Raw genomic sequence first — 24,917 nt, forward strand, 5'->3', positions numbered from 1 at the left:
CCGCCTGCCTCTGCCTCCCGAGTGCTGGGATTAAAGGCATGCGCCACCACTGCCCAGCTCTTCCCTTTTAATTGTAATACTGACCCTGCACCCTCCTGAAATAGAACCTTCATGATTTGAATGCTCAAAATTTTGTCACATAAGTAAAATGGGTCTTTAAAGGTCTCAATCAGATTGGCCTTGAATACACCATGCAGCCAAAGCTGGCCTTGAACTCATGACCCTCCTGCTTCCACCTCCTGAAATCTAGGATTATAGACAGGGACCACATTGCCTAGCTTCCACTCCATAGGGATTGTTGTTGTTGTTGCTGTTGTAGTAGAGGCCAGAAGACAATGACAGAGACAGCTTTGTCTCTCTACTCTTTGTCACTGCTGTATAATGTCTCATGAGTCTGCATCAGCACATGTCATTCTGTCGATGGTCACTTGGGCTGCTTCTGTTTATTTCTCATCAGAACGAGACTCAGGAAAATCTGTAAATTACTGGTGGCCATGCACTGGGTAGGTAACAAAACCCTCAAGGCCATTAGTTAACATAGGGCCATACTTAAAGGTTTCTGTTTGCTGTGGAATAGCTGGGGATCAAACCCTGTGATCCTCTCCTTAAAGTAAGACATCCTGCTTCCTAGAATAAGCAGCCTACTGTCACCTGCCAAAGTCCTCCCTAGGGATGGGGAAGAGAGGCAGGCAGGGACAGTGTGGATGTGAGGTGAGACACCATGGTACATGCTGACACTGAATGCAGCGACATAAACATAGTGCTGAGACACCTGGAGGATGGATGGCTGCCTATTCTGAGGGAAGATGGCTGCCTAGTTTTCTAGCATGTGCCAATGATTACCTAACCAGGCTCTGATACTGCTGGTACTTGTTCAGTAAGGTTGGGGAGTCGAGTCGGGGTGGGGAACCCTGAGGTGGCAAATGCTTTGGCTCAGGAGTCTGAGGCTAGCCTGCACAATGAAGTCAGACCTTGTTTCTTTGGCTGGTGGCAGAGCTTAGCATGTGATCCCCCTCACCCACAGCGGCAGCGTCTCCTCTCAGGAGACAAGACCTGATCTTGCTTGCTGGACAGGCTGCCCCTCCTGGGTTCCTTGGGAAGATTGTTGGAACCTTGTCTGTATGGCAGGGTAGCTGCTAACCGTGAAGACCTATCTGTTCCAAGGAAGATTCGTGTTATATACAGCGTTAGGTTTTGTCACGTTGGTACACACAATCTAGAGTCACCTGGGAAGAGGACCAGCAATAGAGAAGGTGCTTCCATACGGGCTGTAGAGCATGGTCTTGATCAGTGACTGATGTAGCAGGGGCCAAGCCCACTGTGGCACTGTCCGGCTTAAGCAAGTAGATCCGAGTTGCATCAACAGGCAAGTGAATGGGACGCAGCAATAGCTCATCCATCAGTTAAGAGCACCGAATGCTCTCACAGAGGTCCTGAGTTCAATTCCCGGCAACCACATGGTGGCTCACAACCATCTGCAATGGGATCCGGTGCCCTCTCCTGGTGTTTCTGAAGAGAGCAGCAGTGTACTTATATATGTAATATATATATATATATATATATATATATATATATATTTTTTTTTTTTTTTTTTTAAAGGGAGGAGCAAGCGAGTAAGCTGTGGAGAGCAAGCCAGTAAGCAGTAAGTGGCGTTCCTCCACGGCCTCTGCCTCAGTTTCTGCCTCAGGATTTTGCCCTCCACTCCTGCCTATTTCCTTTGATGATGGATTGTAAGCTGTAAGATGAAATAAACCCTTTCCTCACCAAATTCATTTTGATCATGGTGTTTTGTCATAGCAGAATAAATCGCATGTGTGTGTTTGTTATTAAGCATCTAGGGGGAAAGGCTACAGTATCATTCCTGGTTAGTTCTCTGATCCAAACCAGAAGGTGGGCATCCTTTACCTGTGATGGGAACACAGCACACTTCCTGGAGAGGGAGGACCAGAGACATCTCAGTCTGCCTCTCCACTGCAGAGCAGGCCCAGCCTCATAAAGAGGAAACACACTTGATTTTGCTCACAGCTACTTAAGAGAAGGTGAAAACTGCTGCTCTTTCTGTCACAAACTCCCTTGACAACCAGAGCTGGTGTGTGACATTGTGACCTCTACTCTATACTCAGTCAGTCATCAGCCTTCCCAGGTCTTCCAAGTGGGAGTGGAAAACTGTACTTGCGCCAGTTGGAGCTCAGGGTCAGGTGAGCCTCCAGCAGACAGAGGCAAACCAGCTATTTGGGGTGTTCTTGCAGGTAACAAACCAGTCACTTTGGTTCTTGCATCCGCATATGTAATAGGCCTTATGTGCTAGGCCTGTGGCCATTGGGCCTCCTGACTGACTGACATATAGCAGCCAAGGTTCATGCACACTGTGGCCAAAAGTGTCTTGAGCTGGAGGTTTTCTAGAGACTGTTCGGTCTGAATTATTCTGAAACTTTCTCTGACCTTCAAATGATAACAGGGTGTTCAGGCATTCAGGCGTTATGTTGCTTTCATAATTCTTTTCCTTAAAAAATGTCTTACTTTGTCGGGCAGTGGTGGCCCATGCCTTTAATCCCAGCACTGGGGAGACAGAGGCAGGTGGATTTTTGAGTTCGAGGCCAGCCTAGTCTACAGAGTGAGTTCCAGGACAGCCAGGGCTACACAGAGAAACAGTGTCTTAAAAAAAAAAACAAAAACCAAAAAAGCCTTACTTTTATGTATATTGGTGGTTTGCCTACATGAATATCTGTGTAAGACCTGCATACCTGGTCCCCCTGGAAGCCAGAAGGGGGTTGTTGGAGTCCCTGGACTGGAGTCACAATGACTGAAGGTCATCTCCAGCCCCATCTGTTTTTGTTTTGGTTCTGCTGTGTTAAGTTGTAAGGTAGGAGAAGGTGCTGGGAAGGTGTCTGAGTGGTTAGAACATGGGCTGCTCTTGCAGAGAACTCACGTTCTCCAGGGCCCAAAAGGAAGGAAGCTTACAAACACCTGAAAGTTAATTTAGAAACCTGATGCCCTCTTCTTGCTCCATGGACACCAGGAACTCATATGGGTATACCTATATACATGCAACACTCATATTATATATATATATACTGTGAGTCAGTAATGAAGAAGGAACTATAGAGGCAGATCACTTTTTTTTGGTTTTTTGGTTTTTCAAGACAGGGTTTCTCTGTATAGCTCTGGCTGTCCTGGAACTCACTTTGTAGACCAGGCTGCCCTCGAACTCAGAAATCCGCCTGCCTCTGCCTCCCAAGTGCTGGGATTAAAGGCATGCACCACCACACCCGGCTTGGCAGATCACCTTTAATGATAAATCTTTAACATTAAAAAAAAGAAGAAGAAAAAAACCTAAAAATTCCACTTTTAAGTCTGTCTTTCTTTCTTTCTTTTCTTTTTTGTAATCTAATTCCTTTTATTATTATCATTATTTTGGTTATGGGCAAACAACAACAACAACAAAACAAAACAAAATCTAGATACCCAGTTAAATTTAGAGGGCCAGGATTGGCATGTAGGAATTGGCTGACCAACCAAACTAGACTTTTAAACAGTTTGTCTTTTACTGAGATATATTTACACTGGAAAATTCAATTCATCTCAAATTCAAATTTGACTAGGTGTCTGGTTTTTGGTGTTTTGTTTTGTTTTGGTTTTTTTTTTTTTCTTGTTTTGGTTTTGTTTCTTGGTTGTTGTTTTTTCTCTCTCTTTCTAGAGAATTTCAACAATAAAAAACTCATAGTAGTCTGGAGGTGTTATTTTGGCTTTGTTGTTGTTGTTGTTGTTGTTTAAGGTTTTATTTTCCCCCAACTCCTAAGGATTAAGAATTAAGAATATTAAGAATTCAATGACCTGCTGCAATCTTGGAGTAGGACAACACCTTCATGGCTCAAATATGTCAAACAGCAGATGATACCTGTTTGTCAACATATATGCCCAAAACAAGGTATGTAGTATGATGATAGAGCCAGAAACCTGTCTCCAGATAAGGAAACAGAGACCCTGGCACAATGAGCTGAACAGAGGTGAGGGCAAGCAGGACTGGAAGCCAGCTGCCACCTGTGCTAGAGGAACAGGTTGGAAAAACTAAAGTTCACCAAAATCACAAATGTCTGAGGCTTGACATATGGCTTGGTTGATAGGATTCTTGCCCATGTTGGATCCCAAATGCTACTCCGAACCAGGCCAAAGTAGGTTGTGGTAAACACCTGCAGTCCCAGCATTTGGGAGGTAGAGGCAAAAGGATCAGTGACTTCAGCCCCAGAGAGAGCAGAACTGGCCAATAACGCCACTTTAACAAACAAAGAAAGAGTTAGAAATATTAAAATAGCATCACATTAAGCTAATCGGGAGTTTGTCTTTTGATTGGGTCATGTGGCTTTACTTAAAAGTTAAGGCATACAGGTACACACTGGATGGTGTTTGCCTGTCTTCGGGCTGACTTGCACTGTAAAACTTTCAGAAACCCAGGACATCAGTAGAACTTTCCTGGCCAAAATGCTCAGAGGAGCCCCCCATGGCCTCAATGGGCCGAGCGGCCCTTCCTTGCTTTGGATAAGGCTTTCGCGATAGGGTGGAATTCATAGGGTCGAGAATTCGTTCTTGCTCTTCCCCCTGACACATCCGCCCTTGCTTTCTTTGGCCTGCAGAGCCCTGTGGGACGTAAACGCTATTATATAACGGCCCCTCCCATCGTGCTTTCACTGGCCTTTGATAGGACTTAGAAGGTGATTACATAGCTTCATTTATTTCTTTGAATACTCAAGTTTCACGGTCATTAAAGTAATCACAGACTCATCTCAGTACCCATGTGAGGGCAATGCAGCAGTCTCTTCTTTAACCAAGATACCTCTCTCTCCACCGCCCTTTGGTCATCACCTCTCCCCTGCTCTCTAGCCCCCTTCCCCCTCCACCTTCAATCCTACCATAAAAGACTACAATAATTTAAATTTTGGCAACGAATCATGACATTTATTCAACTGGTCTCCAAACCACGAGAAGCTGGATCTTGCACTCTTGAGAGCAAGCAATAGCAAAAAGCAGCTCAGCGAGGAAAGGGTTAATCGGGTGAGTAAAGGCTATTTTTAAATCTGGCCCCTGTCTGCCAGGCTTGAAAATCCACCCGGTACTGCAGAAATCCTAAATTGCACTGCCCTGCACCCCACTGAAAGTCTTCAGTGCGCTGTAAGACCTCCTCAGCATGGGGAAGATTGGGGTGAGCCACTGGAGGAGGGGCGCAGTCTCGGCCTTTGTGCTGCAGGCCAGTCACGGAGGTCCTGCGGAGAAGGCGCACAGAAACCCTTGAGGCCCGCAGGAGCAGTCCCGCACAAAAGCGCGTTACATGCTTGCAAATCGCCCCACCGCTGTTATTTTATTTACTGTGGCCTGCGGGACAATTGTTTTCTCTTTGCAAAAATTTTCAGCCTCATGGGCTTTTCTCCTCCTCTGCAGCCATGGTCACTTGTACCACGAGGCCACATAGAGAAGTCCTTCGTCCTACACCCCCCTCCCCATCTTCCTCAAGGAAGAGGAAATATCCTGCCTGGGCAGGAGGCCACGGGAGGATCGATGAGTGCCCGCGTTTTGCTTTCTCTTCCAGGGAGACAAGATTGGAGAGCTGTGTGTTCCAAATAACAACTTCTATCCGTCTCGTCTGGTCTGCGTTGTTCTGGCTTTATTTGATTACTTTTGTTAAAGATGATGCCCATACTTTTCCTTGGGGACTTATTTACTGGGATGAGAAAAGGAAAAAAGGTCACATAAACTTCATCTGAATCAATTTTGCATCTGTAAATCCCAGTGATTTTTTTCCCCCAATTCTAAAATTGATATAAATGTCATATCATGATGGCTAGACATATGTTGTGAGTTTGACGTTTCTTTGCTTGGAAGGTTTGGAGGAAAAGAAGCTACCAAACCTAGTTATTTTGAAAACTCAAAAATGGGCGAGGAATTGGGAACGGCCTGCTTGGTGGGTAGGAGCTTGCCACAGAAGCCTAGGGACCTGAGTTCGATCCTGGGAACACATGTGGTAGAAGAGACCCAACTTCAGAAAGTCATTCTCTGATGTCCTCCACAAAGGATCCATGACATGTGTACACACACACACACACACACAAAATAATAATACATAAAATTTTAAAAATAAAACATCTCTGGGAGCAAGCTCTTTTTGTTACTCTTGTGTGAGGGCTTTTGCTGCAGCTTGCTTTTAAGACTCTCACAAGATAGCCTTGACTGGCCTGGAAAACACAGATCCACTTCCCTCTGCATGCCTCTGGAGTTATGGGATTATAGGCACGCACCAATTTGTCCCCACCAGTCTGCGGGTTTGGTTTGGTTTGCTTGGTTACTTGTTTAAGACAGAGTCTGTCTTGCTGTGTACCACAGCTTAGTACCCTCTTGATATTCCAAAATAGCTTTGAATTCATGGCAGTCCTCCTGCCTCTGCCTGGAACTACAGGCATGAACCACCATCTCTTGTTTTTTTTGTGGTGTGTGTGTGTGTGTGTGTGTGTGTGTGTGTGCTCTAGATGTTCTCCACAGCTACAGCTTTCAGGACATGGATATGTCATATATCTCAAGTGTATACACACTCATGTACCTAGTAGGAGTCTGGAGTCTAATCTCATGGCTAGAGGGCAAAGGCTGCTTGTCCTATCATTTGATTGATAATGCTTATTTGCTCCTTGCTGCCTAATAAAACAGTATGAAACTTGATTGCCTGAAACAACTGCCATCCTTTCACTTCTTATGGCGCTGTGGTTCAGAGTTACCTGAGCATCCTCTGTCCCCAGTGGAATCACTGAGCCGTGTTATCTGCAATCCACCCGTTCTCAGCCTTCCAGAGCGGTTTCTCACACAATGCACAGGGAGACGGTGGTAATGGTTGGAGGCGATTGGTAAGTCATGCTACTTGACTGGTCAAACAGAAATCCATGCTTCTCCTCAAGAAATCTCCCTGCGGTTTTGGCATCCCGCAGCACGGTTGCAGGCTAGGATTGTGTTAAATTAAAGGGAAACGCATAGCCCTTGTAGGCTCAAACCTTGAACTGGCCAAATCCCTCTCTGTCATATTCTATTGGGCAAATCAAGTTGTGAGTTCAAACCATACACAAGTGGAGAGGCTAAAAGGAGTGTGAGGAGTATGTCATTTTATGGCATTAATATAAAAAAGCAAAACAAAAAGCATGAGATGGTCCTAGAAGAGAGCAAGGATGATGCTCTAGCACCCTCACGCCAGCATCTCTCCGAGAAGATATGGGGACAGAGTCACAGAATTGGGACTGCCTTTGTCCTTCCTGCTTGATAAAATCTTGCTTGGGAAATGTACAACGTTCTTTTTCTTTCTTTCTTTCTTTCTTTCTTTCTTTCTTTCTTTTTTTTTGGGGGGGGGGGATTTCCAAGACAGGGTTTCTCTGTATAGCCCTGGCTGTCCTGGAACTCACTTTGTAGACCAGGCTGGCCTCGAACTCAGAAATCTGCCTGCCTCTGNTTTTTTTTTTTTTGTACTCTAGTTGTTGTATTTATTCCCATCTTAATTCACTTCCAGTGATTTTGGTCCAGGCATTTGTATTCTTACAAAATTCATGCTTCACAAAACCCAATCTAAATGCAATGTTTTTTTTTTTTTTTTAATATTCTTTATTAGGTATTTTCCTCATTTACAGCTCTTTTATTTCTTGAGGTTATAATTACATCCTCTATTTCCTCTCTCCAAACCCTCTCATATACTTCCTCTTTCAAATTAATTGCTTTTCTTCTCATTGTCATTACATATATACATACATATATGCGCATGTCTATACACATATATTTCTATACATATACATATATTCCTGCTCAGACTGTACAGTATTACTCGTATGTGTGTTTCAGGGCTGCATTTCAGCATTGGATAAACAGTTCATGTGCTTTTCCTTGGGGAAGACTATTCCTGCCACTCTTGCTCCTGGTTGCCTGTAGTTCTTTGTACAGGGCTGAAGCCTTGTGATCTCCTTCGAACTCTTCTTGGTCTGTCCAATCCTATCATCCTTATTCAGCTCATATTTAATCAGTTATGTCCTTTAGTCTTCTCAGGTGACATTCCTAGGAGAGAGAGACTCACAGCGGCCCCCCTCCCCCACAATTCTTTGGCTTTTACAATCTTTCTGCCCAGTGTTCTGTACTATTCCCTGAGCCTTAGGGGTGTGTGTGTGTGTGTGTGTGTGTGTGTGTGTGTGTGTGAAGGGGTGAGGGTTGGGTTATAGCTGTAACCAAGTAACTGGGCCCCAGGATTCTGCAGTGTGATTGGTTGGGGTTTTCTGTTATGATCTGTTGAAAAGAGTTTTCTTGATTAGGGATGAGAAGCTAGATCTAAGAAGCTAGATCCTGAAAACAAATGTGTTGTTTGTTCCTTAAGGTTTTGGGTGTGCTGGCGCAGGCCTCTTATCTCATCAGCTGGGAAGTAGGCAAGCCTCCAATTCACAGTGAATTTGAGGCTAGCCTGAGATATAGGAGTCCCTGCCTCAAAAAACAAAAAAAAAAAAAAAAAAAAAAAAAAAAAAAAAAAAAAAAAAAAAACACAAAACAACTATAACAAAACAGAACCAAAAGCCAAGCCTATCCCAGGGAAAGAGAAGCTGCCTATCTTTATGCCTTTCTCTCCAGTTTATGTGGTCTGCTTCTCCAAGGCCAAGGCAGAGATGTGGCCTCCTGTTGGGGCAAATGAGCAGGGTAACAGAGCAGGTAACCCCAGTTTTGGTAGAGTGGCAGTGGGGTGGAGCAGAGGAAGTGTGTGGTCTCCACTTAGCTGTTTTTGTTTATTTGTTGTTTTTAATCTTCCCTTGGCCCACCAGGAAGGCATCAGGAGTTGAACAGGTAACTTGGGCCTGAGCCAAGGCTCAGGAACTAGTTCTGGCCTTTGGTTTTTGTTTTGGGTGTTTTTGTTTTTGTTTTTCGAGACAGGGTTTCTCTGTATAGCCCTGGCTGTCCTGGAACTCACTTTGTAGATCAGACTGGCCTCGAACTCAGAAATCTAAAGGCGTGTGCCACCACTCCCCGGCTAGTTCTGGCCTTTGGAAGGGTGGCATGCCCAGGACAACAGAGCAAGCAGGATGAGCAGAGGCCAGGGTTCCCAGTTCACTGATGGGAGCTGGAGAAACAGCAGCCTCCTTAGCCTCCTTACCTAGAGCTCAGTTTTGGTCCCTTCTCCACAGCAGGCTCCCTGATCTGCTTACAAAGCTGCACTTGGTGCTTGGATCTAGGAAAACTTAGCGAGTGCGAGCTAGCAAGCGACATCACTCCCCAGCTCTCCCTCTGGCTTTTACACCTAAATTGCTCCAGGTCAGCCCAGGTAGAAGCTTTTGGGATCTCAGCTCAGTCACCTTTCTGGGTCTTTCCTAGCTGGGGATTCCTGGGGTAGGGGACAATGTGGAAAGGTCAACCAGAGTGTACAATGCTGGCTCTGGAGGACTGAGACCTTACCACAAGAGGGTGGGGGGAGTGAGGCCCGCACTCAGCTTGGAGGTTTGTGGCTGGGGCTTCTCACCGGTTCACATCAGGGATGATCAGGAAGCAGAGACAGCTGGGTTCTCACACCTCATTTTGTTGTTGATTTAGGGAAGTTTGCTTCTTGCTGGTAAGCACAATAGGTTTCTATCTTTTAAGCATTAATATTCCCGAGTCTCAAGAAAAATCCACTGCCATAGTAGCTTGGGCAATAAAAATATGAGGCTTTTATGAATGCTAGAAGATGAATTTTACCTGATTACAGTCCAACGTGTCTGCTCGCTTGTGGTTAAGGGTCTCCGCCCATTAAAAAGAATCTTAGACATGACTATAGAGACCTGGGGACAGACTTAGAGCATCCAGGATTGCACAGTGCCTGAGGTTAGACAAAACAAGATTTCTGTTTTCTTCCTTCCTTCCTTCCTTCCTTCCTTCCTTCCTTCCTTCCTTCCTCCCTTCCTTTCTCTCTCTGTCTTTTTCTTTCTTTCTTTCTCTTTCTCTAGCTCTCTCCCTCCCCCTTCTCTCTCTCTCTCTTCCTTCCTTCCTTCCTTCCTTCCTTCCTTCCTTCCTTTCTTTCTTTCTTTCTTTCTTTCTTTCTTTCTTTCTTTCTTTCTTTCTTTCTTTCTTTCTTCAGATATAGTCTCATGAGTCCCAGGCAGCTAAGGATGTTCCTGCCTCTACTTCCCAAGTGCTGAATTATGAATACTTTGCTCATGGAAGAAAAAAAAAAATCCCATGCCCGCTTTCCTCAGTGCCAAGGTTGGACCCCAGGCTTTGTGAGTGCTAAGTGTGCACTCTACTGTTTGGGCTATAGTCCTGGTTCTTGACTTTTAATTTTGATATTTTTTTTTTCCAGAGGAATGAAGTGTCTTCCTACCCAATTCATATTTGCAGCTCCTGCAAGCCCCAGTTTCTACTGAGATGTCTTCAGTCATGAAGTACCTCAGGAAAGTGACAATTAAGGTTGTTTTGAGCTGTTCGACAATTTGAATTATGTTGGGGGCTTCTCTTGGATCTCTTTGGTCCTAGGGATGGCTGAAAATCCTGCTGACTCCATGGCATGTGTTTGCCTCATCTGCTTGGGATACTGAAAACACATGTCAAGAATGGTCTGGTTGGGGCAGGAAAGATGGCTCAGCTGTTAAGAGATGGCTGCTCTTCCAGAGGACCCGGGTTGATTTCTAGTACCCACTTGGCAGCTCACAACTGTCTGTAACTCCAGTTCCAGAGGATCCAAAACCTTCACACAGACATGCATACAGTCAAAACACCAACGCACATGAAATCAAAACTAAAAAACAAACAAAAGGATGCTGTGCTCAAGACACCCTGAGCTCTCCTTGGGGCACAAATCATTTCAAAATTTCTCCCCAACTTTACAGGATGTCCCAGAGGTCTCTAAGTTTGAGAGGGGAAGGTTAAGGCTGAGCGGTGCAACACCGGTTCTTTCAGGGCTGATAGTGAAGATAAAAATGATAAAAGGTGTTTTACAACACCCTCCAGCATCTGCCTGGAAAAACCAGAGACCCCAAGGGCCTCTGGGTGGGCCTCCTGAGCTTGGCCTGGGGCCATGGCTGACCGCAGCTGCACCTTAGAGGGGAAGGTAGAGGGAAAGGTGACAAGGTCGCAGCTGGCTTTGGGTTTTGTTTGTTTGTTTGTTTGTTTAGAAGTTCTCCTAGCCTGCCTGGATTTGCTGCTTCCCTCTGCCTCACCTTTCCCAGTATTCGGATTGTAAGTCAGGGCCACCATGCCTGGCATGGACATTACTCTTTCCAAATGAAATTAACCAATTTTAGAGAGGGGCTAATTTTTCTATTTTTTTCTTTAAATGTGTCATGTAGTTTTAATCGTTCTACGGGCTCCAGCATAAGGCTGGAAATAGCAGTTGAAAGATCTGAGTCTAAGCGGGAGAGAAGACTCAGCAGAGAAGAGCATTTGCTGCTCTTGCAGAGGACCCGGATCCAGTGGCCAGGACCCACATGGAGGCTCACAACCATCTGTAACCCCTGTTCCAGGGAATCTGATGCCTTATTCCGACCTCCCCAGGCCCCAGGCATGTATATGGTACACACACACACACACACACACACACACACACAAATTCTAAATAAATAAATAAATAACTAGGAATACCATCATTGCATACCCAATAACACAGTGTCATCATTCAGCAAATGGTTCGTGGTACTTTCTAGTGGCCCACCGGCAATTTCATATATTGATAACTGTCAGGAGCGGGTTGCGGTGGTGGATGTCTTCAATCCCAGCTCTTGAGAAGCAGAGGCGGGCCAGGAACTGTGAGTTTGGGGATAACCAAGGCTGCATAGTGAGTGCCTGTCTCAAAAAGAAAAATAATAACAGTAAAAATGAGGGGAAGAAAAGTGTTAGAAGAAAAATCCAGCTAAGGTGCGGGTTTGACCCGGATGAGATAGGAAGCCCTTAGAGGGTGGGGTGGGGTTGGGGGGTAGGAAGTTCAAGGCCAGACTGGTCTACAAGTGAGAAGTGGCCTCAAAATAAACAAGATAAGGGCTGAAGAGTCCACAGAAGGCCAGAGTTCTAGTGGTTTCAGACCAGATAGTGACTGTGTCCTTTCGAGAATGTCCTTGAGCAGGAGGAAGCCTAGTGACCACCTGAGTTCAGAGCAGTGCAAACAGGAAGTTCAAGAGCCAGGAAGTCTGCGCAGTCTCGCTGGGGATGGATGAGACCTGAAGTTTCTGACTGAGCCCAGCGTCCCCTTACAGCCCAGCCTACTGCGCCTCCGTGATTGCGACTGGTTCTCCTACCTGTGTGTGCTCCTCCTGTGAGGTTCTGTAGGTTAGGAGAAAGCTGCGGTCTTCTGGAGGAAGTTTGAGGGGACATCACCGCGGAGCCTCATCTTTTTGTGATGTCGTTCTTGTGACTCCACAGCAGTATTTCAAGAGAAAGATCTGGATTTCGGTGCTTCCTGATTAGCCACACGCTGCTGGGAGCTGGCTTCCCAGTGCACAGAATCATAGGGCACTCCCAGGAGAGCTGAACCAGCACCAGGGCATCTGGGCACATCGAGGTCGGCTCTGGGGTTCTTAATAATGTTCAAATGAAAGCTCCATGATAATCTTATTAGAATTAAAAAGGAAAACCCCAGAGCAGGAGAGCTCTAGGTCTCAGCATCGGCCAAAGGAGGAGAATGGGAAAGAGGAGAACGCTGTGTCTTTTGGGTTAATGGCTGCAAGGTCCTTCATAAGGGACAAGCAGCCACGTGGCCGGGAAGGCAGCTTTAGAGAAGTTAGGAAGCCCGAAGTATCAGAGAAAACATTCTTAGTTCAGGCCAGCGACTAAAAACAGAGATAAAGAGAAGGGGGCGCTGTATTCTAGGAACCTCTAGGCTACTCATCTTGACTGCACTGCACCAGAGTCAGGAATTCTGGGAAAGAAAGATACAGCATTTCAATAAAGGAAAATGGTCTCTGTAGCCCTGGTTAACGTAGGCCAAGCTTCCTATGGGTGTCCCTTGACCAGGTGATTGACATTGTACAGCTAGATCTCCACACCGGCTAGCGCTTCAATTCCCTCTGCTGCCGCCCCCATTTTACTTCTTGTGTTTTTATTTTGTTTCGAGACAGGGTCTTACTCAGAGACCCTACTGCCTCTGCTTCCTTAGTTTGGGGGGTGGGGGGGAGGTTAAAAGCCTATGCCACCATTCCCAGCATCAGATTCTATTCTTTTGACTGGTTTTCCATTAATGGGCTTTTACTGCTAGTCTAACATCAGCATTCTGTAGATGAAGAAGAAGACTGCCAGGAACAGAGCCCAGGACTGTCTGAAGGCAGGCAAGGGTTCTGCAGAGGGAACCATTTACATTCCCAGTTGACTTTCAGACAGGTTCTCCTTATCCTGCCCAGGCTGGCCTTGATCACATGATCACCCTCTTTCATCATCCCAACCCAGCCTGGGGTAATGGCCTGCCTCACCCTGCCTGACTCCATGAATTACCTTCTAGAAAAAAAAAATAGATTTATAGTATATTTAAGGGCAAATACCTATCAGTACCCTAGAACTGTAAGCCACAGTGACAAGGTCTGCCCACAGTTCACTCTGCCAAGCTCCACAGCACCATGACACACATCATAACTTGCCCATTTGTTTTCCACAAGAAGGTCTCAAGAGAGTAGAGTGTACCCTTCCTCTTCCCATCGGCTCCCCAAACCCCAGAGGACTCTTTTACCCTTCAATCATTTCCATTCCGAAGCTTACAGACTGTCTTGGAGGGCAAGGAAGGGTTTGGGCCGCAACAGTGAAAGAGCAGTGTAGGGCCTTCCTGTTATCCACTGGGGAAAGAGCAATCATTTCTGGAAATTAAAAAAAAAAAAAAAAAGCAGAGAAAGGAAAAGGAAGGAAGGGAAAGAAGTGTAAAAGGGAACCGTCCCTAAGAAGCAAGGCCTTTTGTTCTGTGGTCGGACTTAGTTCAGTCAGCAAGTCTGGGCCAAGTACACTGTATCAATGCTGTCATGCCTGCAGGAACAGGGGAGGCAGCGCCAACTGGGTTGAGGGTGACAGCCTTGGAAGAACCATTTTAGGGGAGTTGGCATCTCCTCATACCCTGGAAACGCTAAGGAGCTTCAGATCTACCCACCAAGCTTCTCCATGCTGGCACACACCTATGCATCAGGGACGGGAAAGTGGGGCAGTGAACGTGACCTGAGCGCCATAGTGAACCCCCTTCTCAAAATTCCAAAGGCAAATCAGACCCAATCAAACAAAGCAGAAGCGAGTGTGGTGGACCTACCTAGCAACAGCGTCAGCCCTGAGTTCCTGGGTTTGACTTTAATGTTTGACTGTCATCTTTCCTGTGATGGGAGGCCGGGTGCAGGGCACATACATCCACTTAAGAGTTGCCGTTTTTGGAAGGCTGTAAAATATAGAATTAGGAAAGTGGAATCAGTTAACCGAGGGGGTGGCGGTAGCCTTTCAGAAGAGGGTCAGTGCGGTGCCAACCTCCTTTTCCTATCTTGAGTTCACAGTCTTCCACACCTGTGTGGTTTCCTTCCCAGGAGAAGCCTGAGTGTTGTGGAGAGAAAGGAAAAGAAAATCAAAGCAGTCAGAAACAGCCTTGCCAATACTGATCTCTTAGAGCTGAAAAGGAAGGTTCTACCTGGAAGAATTTAAATGGAAAAGAAGGAAACTCACAGTAGAATGTAACGTGCAAGACCGAAGGAGAAATTATCACACTTGTCCGGTCGAGCATGGTAGCACATGCCTGAAATTCCAGCACTGGAGAAGTGAAGACCAGAGGATTAGTGACTCAAAGCCAGCCTTGGAAGACAGAGGCAGGAGGATCAGTAGTTCACAGCCAGCTTGGTTACAGACTGAGTTCTAGGCCAACCTGGACCATATGAATCCCTGACTCAAACAAACAAACAAACAAACAAAATCCAAAAGGCCCACCTACAAAATTCTCTACTACTTAACTGCCAAGCAAGGTGTGCTTCCCCTCGAACGTCATGTTCAATTTGCCCCAACAGACCCTAGCATCTTCTAGTCATTAGCTTTTGACTAGCTATAGTACCAGATGTGAGTTCCATCCCATAGTGTTATGCCAGGAAGCATTTGGGAACCCCAAAAGACCACCAAGGACCCGATATAATAGCACTAGGCTCTCTTTATTACAAGTTCAGGCTTGGGCTCTCCTCCAACCCTGAACTCTCAGCAGGACAAGGTTTTATAGGAAAATAGGAGCAAGCAAGGGGGTGAGGGAGGCGGTGTCCAGTCTGCCAAGTATCCAATAGAGTGACTATAAGCCAACAGGTGGATGCTCTGAAACAAGACCGTATACAATCACAAATAATCTGAAAGTATATCGGAAACAATCAGACTAATCTTTGATTAACTGTTGCTAGGAAGTAGCCAGGGAGTAACTCTGGCCAAGGACAAGCCGTGAGGTCCTTTCTGGTGCCTGGGTGTAGTTTGGGTCTGCAGGTCAAGTTTTCAAGCTGTTTTTCTTTTCTTTAAGATGGAGGCCTGTGCCAAGATGGAGGAAGTTTGGCCTCTCAGGAGTGGCACCGATTCCAATCAGAAAGAGGTTGGTTACCCCCTGTCTTAGTCAGGGTTTCTATTCCTGCACAAACATCATGACCAAGAAGCAAGTTGGGGAGGAAAGGGTTTATTCGGCTTACACTTCCATGCTGCTGTTCATCACCAAAGGAAGTCAGGACTGGAACTCAGGTCAGGGAGCAGGAGCTGATACAGAGGCCATGGAGGGATGTTCTTTACTGGCTTGCCTCCCCTGGCTTGCTCAGCCTACTCTCTTATAGAACCCAAGACTACCAGCCCAGAGATGGTCCCACCCACAGGGGCCTTTCCCCTGCTTGTGGACGTTGTACATCGTGGTGCGGAGCCTAGTGCGCACCACGATGTACAACGTCCACAAGCAGACAAATAATCTGAAAGTATATCGGAAACAATCAGACTAATCTTTGATTAACTGTTGCTAGGAAGTAGCCAGGGAGTAACTCTGGCCAAGGACAAGCCGTGAGGTCCTTTCTGGTGCCTGGGTGTAGTTTGGGTCTGCAGGTCAAGTTTTCAAGCTGTTTTTCTTTTCTTTAAGATGGAGGCCTGTGCCAAGATGGAGGAAGTTTGGCCTCTCAGGAGTGGCACCGATTCCAATCAGAAAGAGGTTGGTTACCCCCTGTCTTAGTCAGGGTTTCTATTCCTGCACAAACATCATGACCAAGAAGCAAGTTGGGGAGGAAAGGGTTTATTCGGCTTACACTTCCATGCTGCTGTTCATCACCAAAGGAAGTCAGGACTGGAACTCAGGTCAGGGAGCAGGAGCTGATACAGAGGCCATGGAGGGATGTTCTTTACTGGCTTGCCTCCCCTGGCTTGCTCAGCCTACTCTCTTATAGAACCCAAGACTACCAGCCCAGAGATGGTCCCACCCACAGGGGCCTTTCCCCCTTGATCACTAATTGAGAAAATGCCTTACAGTTGGATCTCATGGAGGCATTTCCTCAACTGAAGCTCCTTTCTCTGTGATAACTCAGCTGTGTCAAGTTGACACAAAAATAGCCAGTACACCCCCATTACAAGCTTGCCTTCTAAACGACTACATCTCTCTCTATCTTGAATTGTCTCTGTTGTAAGCTGTGGTCAGAGAAGCTTTTAAGGTGTGACTTCAGACCAGGGAACTGGTCAAAGTGCTAAGTGTCAGTGGTTCTTGAAGGCTCAAGGCTCAACCATAAATAGGACGTCTATCTCATATCCTCCACGGCTCAGAGAGCATCATAGAAGAAAGGACAGGAAGATGGTATGAGCTGGAAGGGATGGACTGTTGTGATGTGTTATCTTTCGGGTACAGCATGAATGCATAGCAGCCACAGATATCTGCAGAAGACCTACACAATATTTGTCTCATCAACATCCATAGGTAACTACTGGTTACTAAGAGAGATACATTCTTCATTGTTGTAACTACAGGTAAGGTGCTTATGTTCCTATAAATAATCTCTCACCCATGATCATATATCCTACCTAAATGAAACTCCTTGGGTCAAACACACACTCAGCATGAAGGAGGGGAGATGAACTGGGACTAAAACCCTTACTGTTTGCTTACTGACTCTTTCTCTCTTGTTCTTTGTGGGGACAGGGTCTTCCTGTGTAGGCCTAGCTGACCTACTGTAACTTACTAAGCAGCTCATACTTTCCCTAAGCGTGCAGTCATCCTCCTGCCTCTGTTCCCTTAGCCCTAGTACATCTTTCTAAAAGGAAATTAGTAGAAAAGCGTTTTGATTTGAGGCTTGAGAACTTTGAAACTTTTGTAATTTTATGCTTAAAACCTAATAGTTAGACTACATGTGGTGCTAGCTAGTTTTATGCCAACTCGACTCAAGCTGGAGTTATCTCAAAGGGGGGAACTTTAACTGAAAAAAAAAATGCCACCATAAATTCCTGCTGTATGGCAGTTTCTTAATTAGTGATTGATGGAGAAGGTTCCAGCCCATTGTGGGTGGTGCCATCCCCAGGGCTGGTTCTGAGTTCTATTAGAAACCTGGCTGCACAAGCCATGAGGAGCAAGCCAGTAAGCAGCACCCCTCCATGGCCTCTGCATCTGCTCCTGCCTCCAGGTTCCTGCCCTGCTTGAGTTCCTGCCCTCACTGCTTTTCATGCTGAACTATGCCCCCCACCCCCATTTCTCCCCCAGGTTGCTTTTGGTCATGGTGTTTGATCACCGCAATAGAAACTCTAAGACATACACACCTGTAATCAGGAGGTAGAGGCAGGAAGGCCAAGAGTTCAAGGTCATTCTTGGTTATTTAGTGAGATTGAGGTTAGCCTGAACTACATAAGACCCCATTTGCCAAAAATCCAAGAGGAACCGAGGGGAAAAAAACAAAACAAAACAAACAAACAAAAAATAGAAAATCTGGGGCAGTTGTTTATTATATTCTAGCTCTGACACATTTGGAAAACTTGTATATTTATGTAAAGCAACAATATCTGGTTAAGGGCTACTACTCAGTATGGTAAAGATGTTTGTTGCCAATCCTGAAGACTTACGTTTGAGTCCTGGATCCTACCTGGTGGAAGAACCAACTTTCACAAGTTGTCCTTTGACCTCCACAGGTGGTCACATTCAATCAAACAAAACCCTAGTTATGGACTGCAGAGATGGCTCAGCCACCGACCGTCTGTCCGTTGAGAGCCCCTGCTGTCCTTGCAGAGGACCCACACTGGCTGCTCACAGCTGTCTGTAACTCCAGTTTCCAGGGGAGTTGGTGCACATGTATAACGTGCAGGTAATCACTCATACTCATGAAAAGAAACGGTTCTTTAAAAAGCAAAAAAATAAAAACAAAGTTTTAGATGCTCTTGTCTTGTGTGTGTTCTGTTGCCTAATCCCTACTGCTATCAGACAAAAGGTCTCTGCACCCATTTTCAAGGGGAGAAAAGTGAGACTTGTATGATAAATATCCAATCTCTGGTTGATATGGAATGAAGAAATCAGCTGCAGTTCACAGACCCTTCCCTACAAAATCTTTTTTGATCCTTTGGACAGCAAATCATTCTTTTCTTCTCCTTTTCCAAACCAGAGGGTCCTTAATGCCCTCAGTTAGAGAGAATCCTGTGTCTTAAAATATTAATGGTTCATGCATAGAGAGAGAAGTAGTTTTCCAAACCAGCCACCCTCTCAGGGATGGGGTGGGGGACAGGGGATTCTAAAAAGCCCAATATGCCTGCTTCCTTCACCACAGTCCTTGCTAAGAGTCATAAGCCAAGAGATAAAATAAAAGGCAAAAATTAGTTTTGTTCTCAATCTGCCTTGGTGGCCTCTCATCTCCGAGTCTTTAAAAGACTTCACGTATGTTATGAGCAGAAAATCCAGAAACAAAACTAATTAAAAGTGTTCAGCTGAGAGATGGGGTTGTCTGTCTTCTTCCTCTCCTTCCGTGTCTCTTCCTGAACACAGGCAGACACAGATTCTGGCCCCCAGATTTCTCTCTGCAGAGTATACTTTACCTTTTGGATAGGACTTTAAAGTCTTTAAACAGCTTGAGACTTACAGTTTGCCACGGGAGCATGAAGCAAATTCCTGTTTCTAGTTTTTGAACCGGGAGCTGGAGTGTAAGAACCCCTCGCAGGAAGTCGCAGGCGGTGGGAAAGGGGAAACAAGGTCATTTTCAACCATGCACATTGAGGTTGAACCTTTAAAGTCAATTCTAAATTTAATTGAAAGCCGAGGGCAGAGAAGCCAAGATCGGAGCGATGTGGTGATTTATTCTGAAGCCTGTAAGAAGTCGCGCGGCTAGACGTGGATGAACTGGGGCTTTAATAAAACGGCACTGGGGAAAGCCGCGGGGAGAGGCACAAGAATGGGAACTGGGCTAGATGAAGGGTCCCCAGGCCTGAAAGGGATCCGGGGTCTGTGCGAGCACTGTTTGCCCAAACTCGGCTGTTTTTCTCCCGGGATGGATGCACTTAAGTGATTACATCAAAGAGAAAACCCAGGATCACATGAAGCCGGACTCAGTACACAGTGCATTTTGCATGAAATCCTCAAGTGTCCAAATTGCAGAAAAGCCTGGAGCAGAGGGTGTCCAAGACTTGTCTAGTAGTGTTTCTCACTGAAATTTAGGTGAAAAGAAACGATCTTTTATTAAGGAACTGCAGGGCTCAACAGCTGTGCTCCCACCAAGGTCTACAAGTGTGCTCCCTTCAAATGATACCGGGCCATTCCTACAGAAAAATCCCTAATGAGTCCTTAGAACCAAATTTTCCCCTTTGGCAGTTGGTTCAAGAGCAATCTTTCCAAGTTAACAGGGGGAAAATACAGAAAGCTACCAACAACCCCATGTGAGAAAGAATAGGATTGACCGCGGACCTCTTGGGTTCTAGGCTCCTGGGTTTCCCAGAGGCCTGCTAACCCTCCTGTGGTGGGCTATGTGAGCTGTCCCTGCTCTCCAATACTGGCAGGCTTTTCCTGTTTCATCTTATTTTAGTGTTATTTTACATTTTCTTTTGAGAAAGGGCCTTGCTGTGTAGTTCGGACTGGCCTGGAACTCACTATACAGACCAGGCTGGCCTCAGACTTGCGGTGATCCCTAGCCTCTGCCTCCTCACCACTGGGGTTTCACATCTCCTCGTCCATGCTGTCTCTTTCTTTTAGATCAGTTTCTCATGATAGACAGTCCTGTAACTCCAGCTCCAAGACGATCTGATCCTTCAGGCCTCTGAGGGCAACTGTGTTCACATGCGGCTGCCTCAGATCCTTCCCTCTCAAGCACCTAATTAAAAGTAATAAAAATCACCGTTCCTGCGGTGCACGCCTTTAATCCCAGCACTCGGGAGGCAGAGCCAGGCGGGTTTCTGAGTTCCAGGCCAGCCTGGTCTACAGAGTGAGTTCCAAGACAGACAGGGCTACACAGAGAAACCCAGTCTCAAAAAACAAAACAAAACAAAAACAAAAAACAAAAACAAACAAAAAAAATCACCTTCCCCTCTCCCCCAAAGATAAGGTTTGAATGGTCCAGAAAGTTTGCCCCAAGCAACAAACCTTGCTGAAGACTGTTTTTCAAACACTGGCTGTGGCAGTCTGTAATAGTCCTCTCTTTCCTTTCTCTTTTTCTAATTGTGTGTTATACAGAAGTAAGTACTTTTTAAAAAAGAATTATTTATTTATTTTATGTATATGAGTACACTGTAGCTGTCTTCAGACACACTAGAAGAAGGCATTGGATCCCATTACAGATGGTTGTGAGCCACCATGTGGTTGCTGGGAATTGAACTCAGGACCTCTGGAAGAGCAGTCAGTGCTCTTAACCACAGAGCCATCTCTGCAGCGCCTGTTTCATTGTTTTTGTTCTTGTTTTGTGTTTTGTTTGTTTGCTTGCTTTGGGGCTTGTTTTGTTTTGTTTTGTTTGAAACTGGCTCTGTTATAGCCCAGAATGGCCTTGAACCCCTTATCCTTCTGCTTCTACCTCCCTAGTGTTGGGAAGAACAAGCACACATATCCCAGCACTCGGGAGGCAGAGGCAGGCAGATTTCTGAGTTCGAGGCCAGCCTGGTCTACAGAGTGAGTTCCAGGACAGCCAGGGCTACACAGAGAAACCCTGTCTCGAAAAAAAAAAAAAAAAAAAAAAGTGCTTGCTATGCAAACATGAGGACCTGAGTTTGAGTCCCAGTACCCATGTAAAAAGTTAGGAGCAGTCTCTCGTGCTTGTTTGTAACCCTAGTGCTAGAGGAGAGGAGAAGGTTGGAGACCAGATGAATGCTGAGGCTTGCTGCTGCCAATCTCTTTCCTGGTTCAGTGAGAGACCTGGCCTGAAGGGAATAAGGCAAAGAGCAGCAGAGGAGGACCCCCATCTCATTCGCATGGGTGTATATACACGTGTGTTCTCACAGACATACATGCACACATACAATCTTTATAGGAAAGCTGGGTGTAATGATACATCCTGTCACCTCAGCACTTAGGCAATTAGGATGACCAAGAATCATTCTTAACTATGTGGTAAATCCAAGGCCAACATAGGCTACATAAGACCCTGCCTAAGACGAAAACAAACAGCCAGAGAGAATGCTGAATGGGTAAAGGCACTTACTAAACAAGGTGACCTGAGTTCAATTCCTGGAACCCACCTACAACTGGAAGCAGAGAACTGACCTCCACATGTGCCCCATATATGGCACCTGTGATCACATAGATCATACACATAACACACAACAATAATAACGAAAAAAACTATATATAGGAATGATTGCCAGCCGTGACATCTTTCCCTTGGTGGAATCTGCAATCACTATGTGCGTGCTTCCTGGTGCCAGGACCTGTGTGGTGTAGAGAATTCTGTTTAGAGAGCTGTGGAAGGTGCCTATGACCAGTGGCTTCCTCGGGCGAAGCTTCAGATAGACTGCTAGAGGAGTCTAATATCTACGTGAATGTGGATGTATGTTGTACATTGTTGGCGGCATATGAATAAGTCTAGATGACATTAGCAGAAATCCAAATCTAAAATGTAATTATAAGTAGAGTGAAACTTCCTCTTCCTCTTCCTCTTCCTCCTCCTCCTCCTCCGACACTCTCCCAGGCTTCTAGGACTTGGTGTCTTATCTGACGACCAGAATCCCCAAAGGTCTGAAGGATTTCCCTCATGACAAAGTTGTTACTGTTGTAGCTGATGATGTTCAGTTTTCTACTCTTAGGCTATCGGGGTCGCAGCAGGCAAACACAGGGAGAGATCTTGGAAGTGTCTCAGAAGCCTGAACAGCAAGTGTCTCAGAGGCCCAGCAGCAAGACTGTCTTCTGTTCTGTGAGATGAGGATGCTAAGACCTGCCTTGGAGATCTGCTGACAACCTAGGTGTGACGTTTGTGTAGCTCTGAGCATAGCACCAGACCGTTATGCCCACTGTTATGACTGAATCAGCTTTTTTTTTTTTTTTTTTTTTTTTTTGAGACAGGATTTTTTTGTAGTCTGGAATGAGCTCAAATAGTCAAAAACAATGCTGAATTTCTGATCCTCCTGCTTCCACCTTCCTGGTACTGGGGCTGCCTGAATGTACTATCATTTTTAGGCCCTTTAAAAAATGTGTTTATGATTACTTTCTATCTCTGTGTGTAGGTATATGACTGTTGATGCACGTGTGCTGTGGCAGTCAGAAATAAATTTTTAGGATGGTCTCTCTTCTACCATGGTTTCTGGGGACTAAATTCAGTCCCCAGACGGAGGCAGCAAATGTTTTTGTACTACGACCTGAGACAGCTCAGTAGTTCCACACATTTATTCAGTGCTAGGGCTCTGTGCATCGGAGACAAACACGCTACTAACTGAGCTATACCTCTGGCTCTGCATCAACTTGAGAGTCTAATTTTTTTTTTTTCTCCAAACCTCAGCTTGAGTTTTATATATTATGTAAAATACAAAGAGGTCAGGTATGTGCGTGGGAGAGTTATCTCAGCTGCTGTGGAGTCTGAGGTGGGAAGGATACAAGAAGTCATCTTGGGCCACAGAGAGAGAACATGTTTTAGCTAAAAAAAAAAAAACAAAAAAACAAAAACAAAACAAAAAAAACCCAACAACCAAGGACATGGCTCAGGGACTCGGGCCACGTCGTGAGGAAGTTTCTAGCACTGTTCTCAGAGTAAGGTCTGTCTCCCATCATCTATCCGCTGAGAGTTTGTGTTTGCTGATGTTCTTCTACCTTTAAAGGTGCTTAACAAACGCCGCCATCATAAACTTTAGTTCTACAGCAAAACGTGACTTTCCTATGAGCTATGAATACAGAGAAAGGGCTGCGGGAAAACGCAGGAGTTAAGTCAGCCACACCGAGGGCTGCGCATACTCACGGACACACTTCAGTCGGCTCTGGCTCTTTCCGTTTCTTCATTTTGGAGACTGCTGACCAAGGAGTGGGTTCCCCAGCTGGAAGGAGGCTCAGGGGGTGACTCTCCGGTTTAGGGTAAGGAAGCTTGAGGGAGGTTGTAGGCTTGCATGTAGTAGTCTTGCTTGCAGGCTTCCTCAGGCTTCTAGATCTCTCTGAGGATCAACTGTACGATGAATAAATGGCGGTTCCTCACAGAGTTCGATGAGAAAATGAACCAGAGGGCCTGGGGGTGGAGCACGGAACTCGGTAATTGGGGTTGAAATTACAGAGAAAAAGCGAAGTCCAGACACAAACAGTTCAGATTCACCTTGAAATCATCTGAGCAGAAGGAGAGGGAAGAGAAGAGAAGATGGGGAGGGAGAGCCATCAACAGAAAAGGAAACAAGGGACTCACAGTTTCTCTTGTTTCCATGGTTGGTTAGTTGTTGAGAAACGGGTCCTGTAGGCCCAGCTGGCCTCGAATTCTCTGTACATTCAGAGCTGGTTTTGAACTCGGATCCTCCTGCGTCTACTTCCTTAACGTTTGGAGTACAGGTATAAACAACCATGCCTGGTTTGACCTGTGATCTTAGGCACTGTCTTTCCCTAAGTAAGAGAGGGAAAGGGGACATGGGAAAGGTGGATCTGTTCTGGATTATAAAAGGCTTTGTGCACCAGAAACCATGGGTCTTGGGATCTTGGTTATTTATGTATTAGCATCCTGTTAGGTCCATGTCTTACCTCTGGCTTGTGTGCCTATCCAGCATTCCGTGTCTCTTCTCTAGTTTCTTTCCCCACCCCCCACCCCCCACCCCCATTTATTTGCTTGTGTGTTTTGGTTTTGTGAGACAGGATTTTAAGTGAAGTCCTGGCTGTCCTGGAACTCCATCTGTAGGCCATGCTGGGCTCAAACTCACAGAGATCCGCCTACCTCTCTGCCCCCAGAGTGCTGAGATTAAAGGCATGCTCCTGCATAGGATTTCTTGAAATGATGACAATGGGCTGAGGATATGGCTTAGTGGGTAGAGTTTATGAAGCCCTACATTTGATCCCAACGCTGCATTGATTGGTGTGGCAAACTCTCAGAATTTTAGCACCAGGGAAGTAGAGATAGTTCAAGGTCATCCTTCTCTATACAGTGAGTTTATGGGTAACCTGGGCTATTAGAGGCCCTGTCTCAAAATAAAATAAGGACTGAAAAGATGGCTCAGTGGGGTAGAGGGTGGGTGGAGACTTGCTGCATACACTTAATAATCTGCGTTTGATCCCTGAAATGTGTGACAGAGGGAAAGAATCAACCCTGGAGAGTTGTCCTCTGATCCTCACATGACTGCAGTGACATCTGTGAGTCCAAAATTACACATATACACAATAACAAATAAGTAAATAAATAGATATTAAAGAGCAGCCAAGCCTGGCATGTGATGCCCACCTCTGATCCCAGCACTTGAGAGACAGAGGCAGAGGGATCTGTGTGAGTTCAAGGTCTTCCTAGGCTACCTGGTGAGTTCCAGGATAGCCCTCTACATAATAGAGAGACATTGTCTCGAAAGAAAGAAAGAAAGAAAGAAAGAAAGAAAGAAAGAAAGAAAGAAAGAAAGAAAGA

At 45.7% G+C, this 24,917-nt stretch overlaps 1 protein-coding gene and 1 long non-coding RNA gene across 3 annotated transcripts in view; one reads left to right on the plus strand and one right to left on the minus strand.

Moving 5' to 3' along the window:
* Positions 1-1,768, plus strand: part of LOC115030650 — a 575,682-nt gene extending 573,914 nt beyond the window's left edge. For both annotated transcript variants that reach the window (XM_029475596.1, XM_029475597.1), the window contains exon 5: positions 1,600-1,768. The gene's annotated coding sequence lies outside the window, so the exon portion shown is untranslated. The remainder of the gene's footprint in view (positions 1-1,599) is intronic.
* Positions 1,769-12,494: 10,726 nt separating this feature from the next.
* The window catches only part of LOC110290688, an 18,050-nt gene continuing 5,627 nt past the window's right edge, over positions 12,495-24,917 (minus strand). The window contains exons 2-5 of the long non-coding RNA XR_002377493.1: positions 23,727-23,917; positions 14,237-14,359; positions 13,676-13,799; positions 12,495-12,532 (exon numbers count right to left, since the gene is read on the minus strand). This is a non-coding gene — a long non-coding RNA (uncharacterized LOC110290688). The remainder of the gene's footprint in view (positions 12,533-13,675; positions 13,800-14,236; positions 14,360-23,726; positions 23,918-24,917) is intronic.

Source organism: Mus caroli, chromosome 3 (assembly GCF_900094665.2).
Source record: "Mus caroli chromosome 3, CAROLI_EIJ_v1.1, whole genome shotgun sequence".
Taxonomy (NCBI): Eukaryota; Metazoa; Chordata; class Mammalia; order Rodentia; family Muridae; genus Mus; species Mus caroli.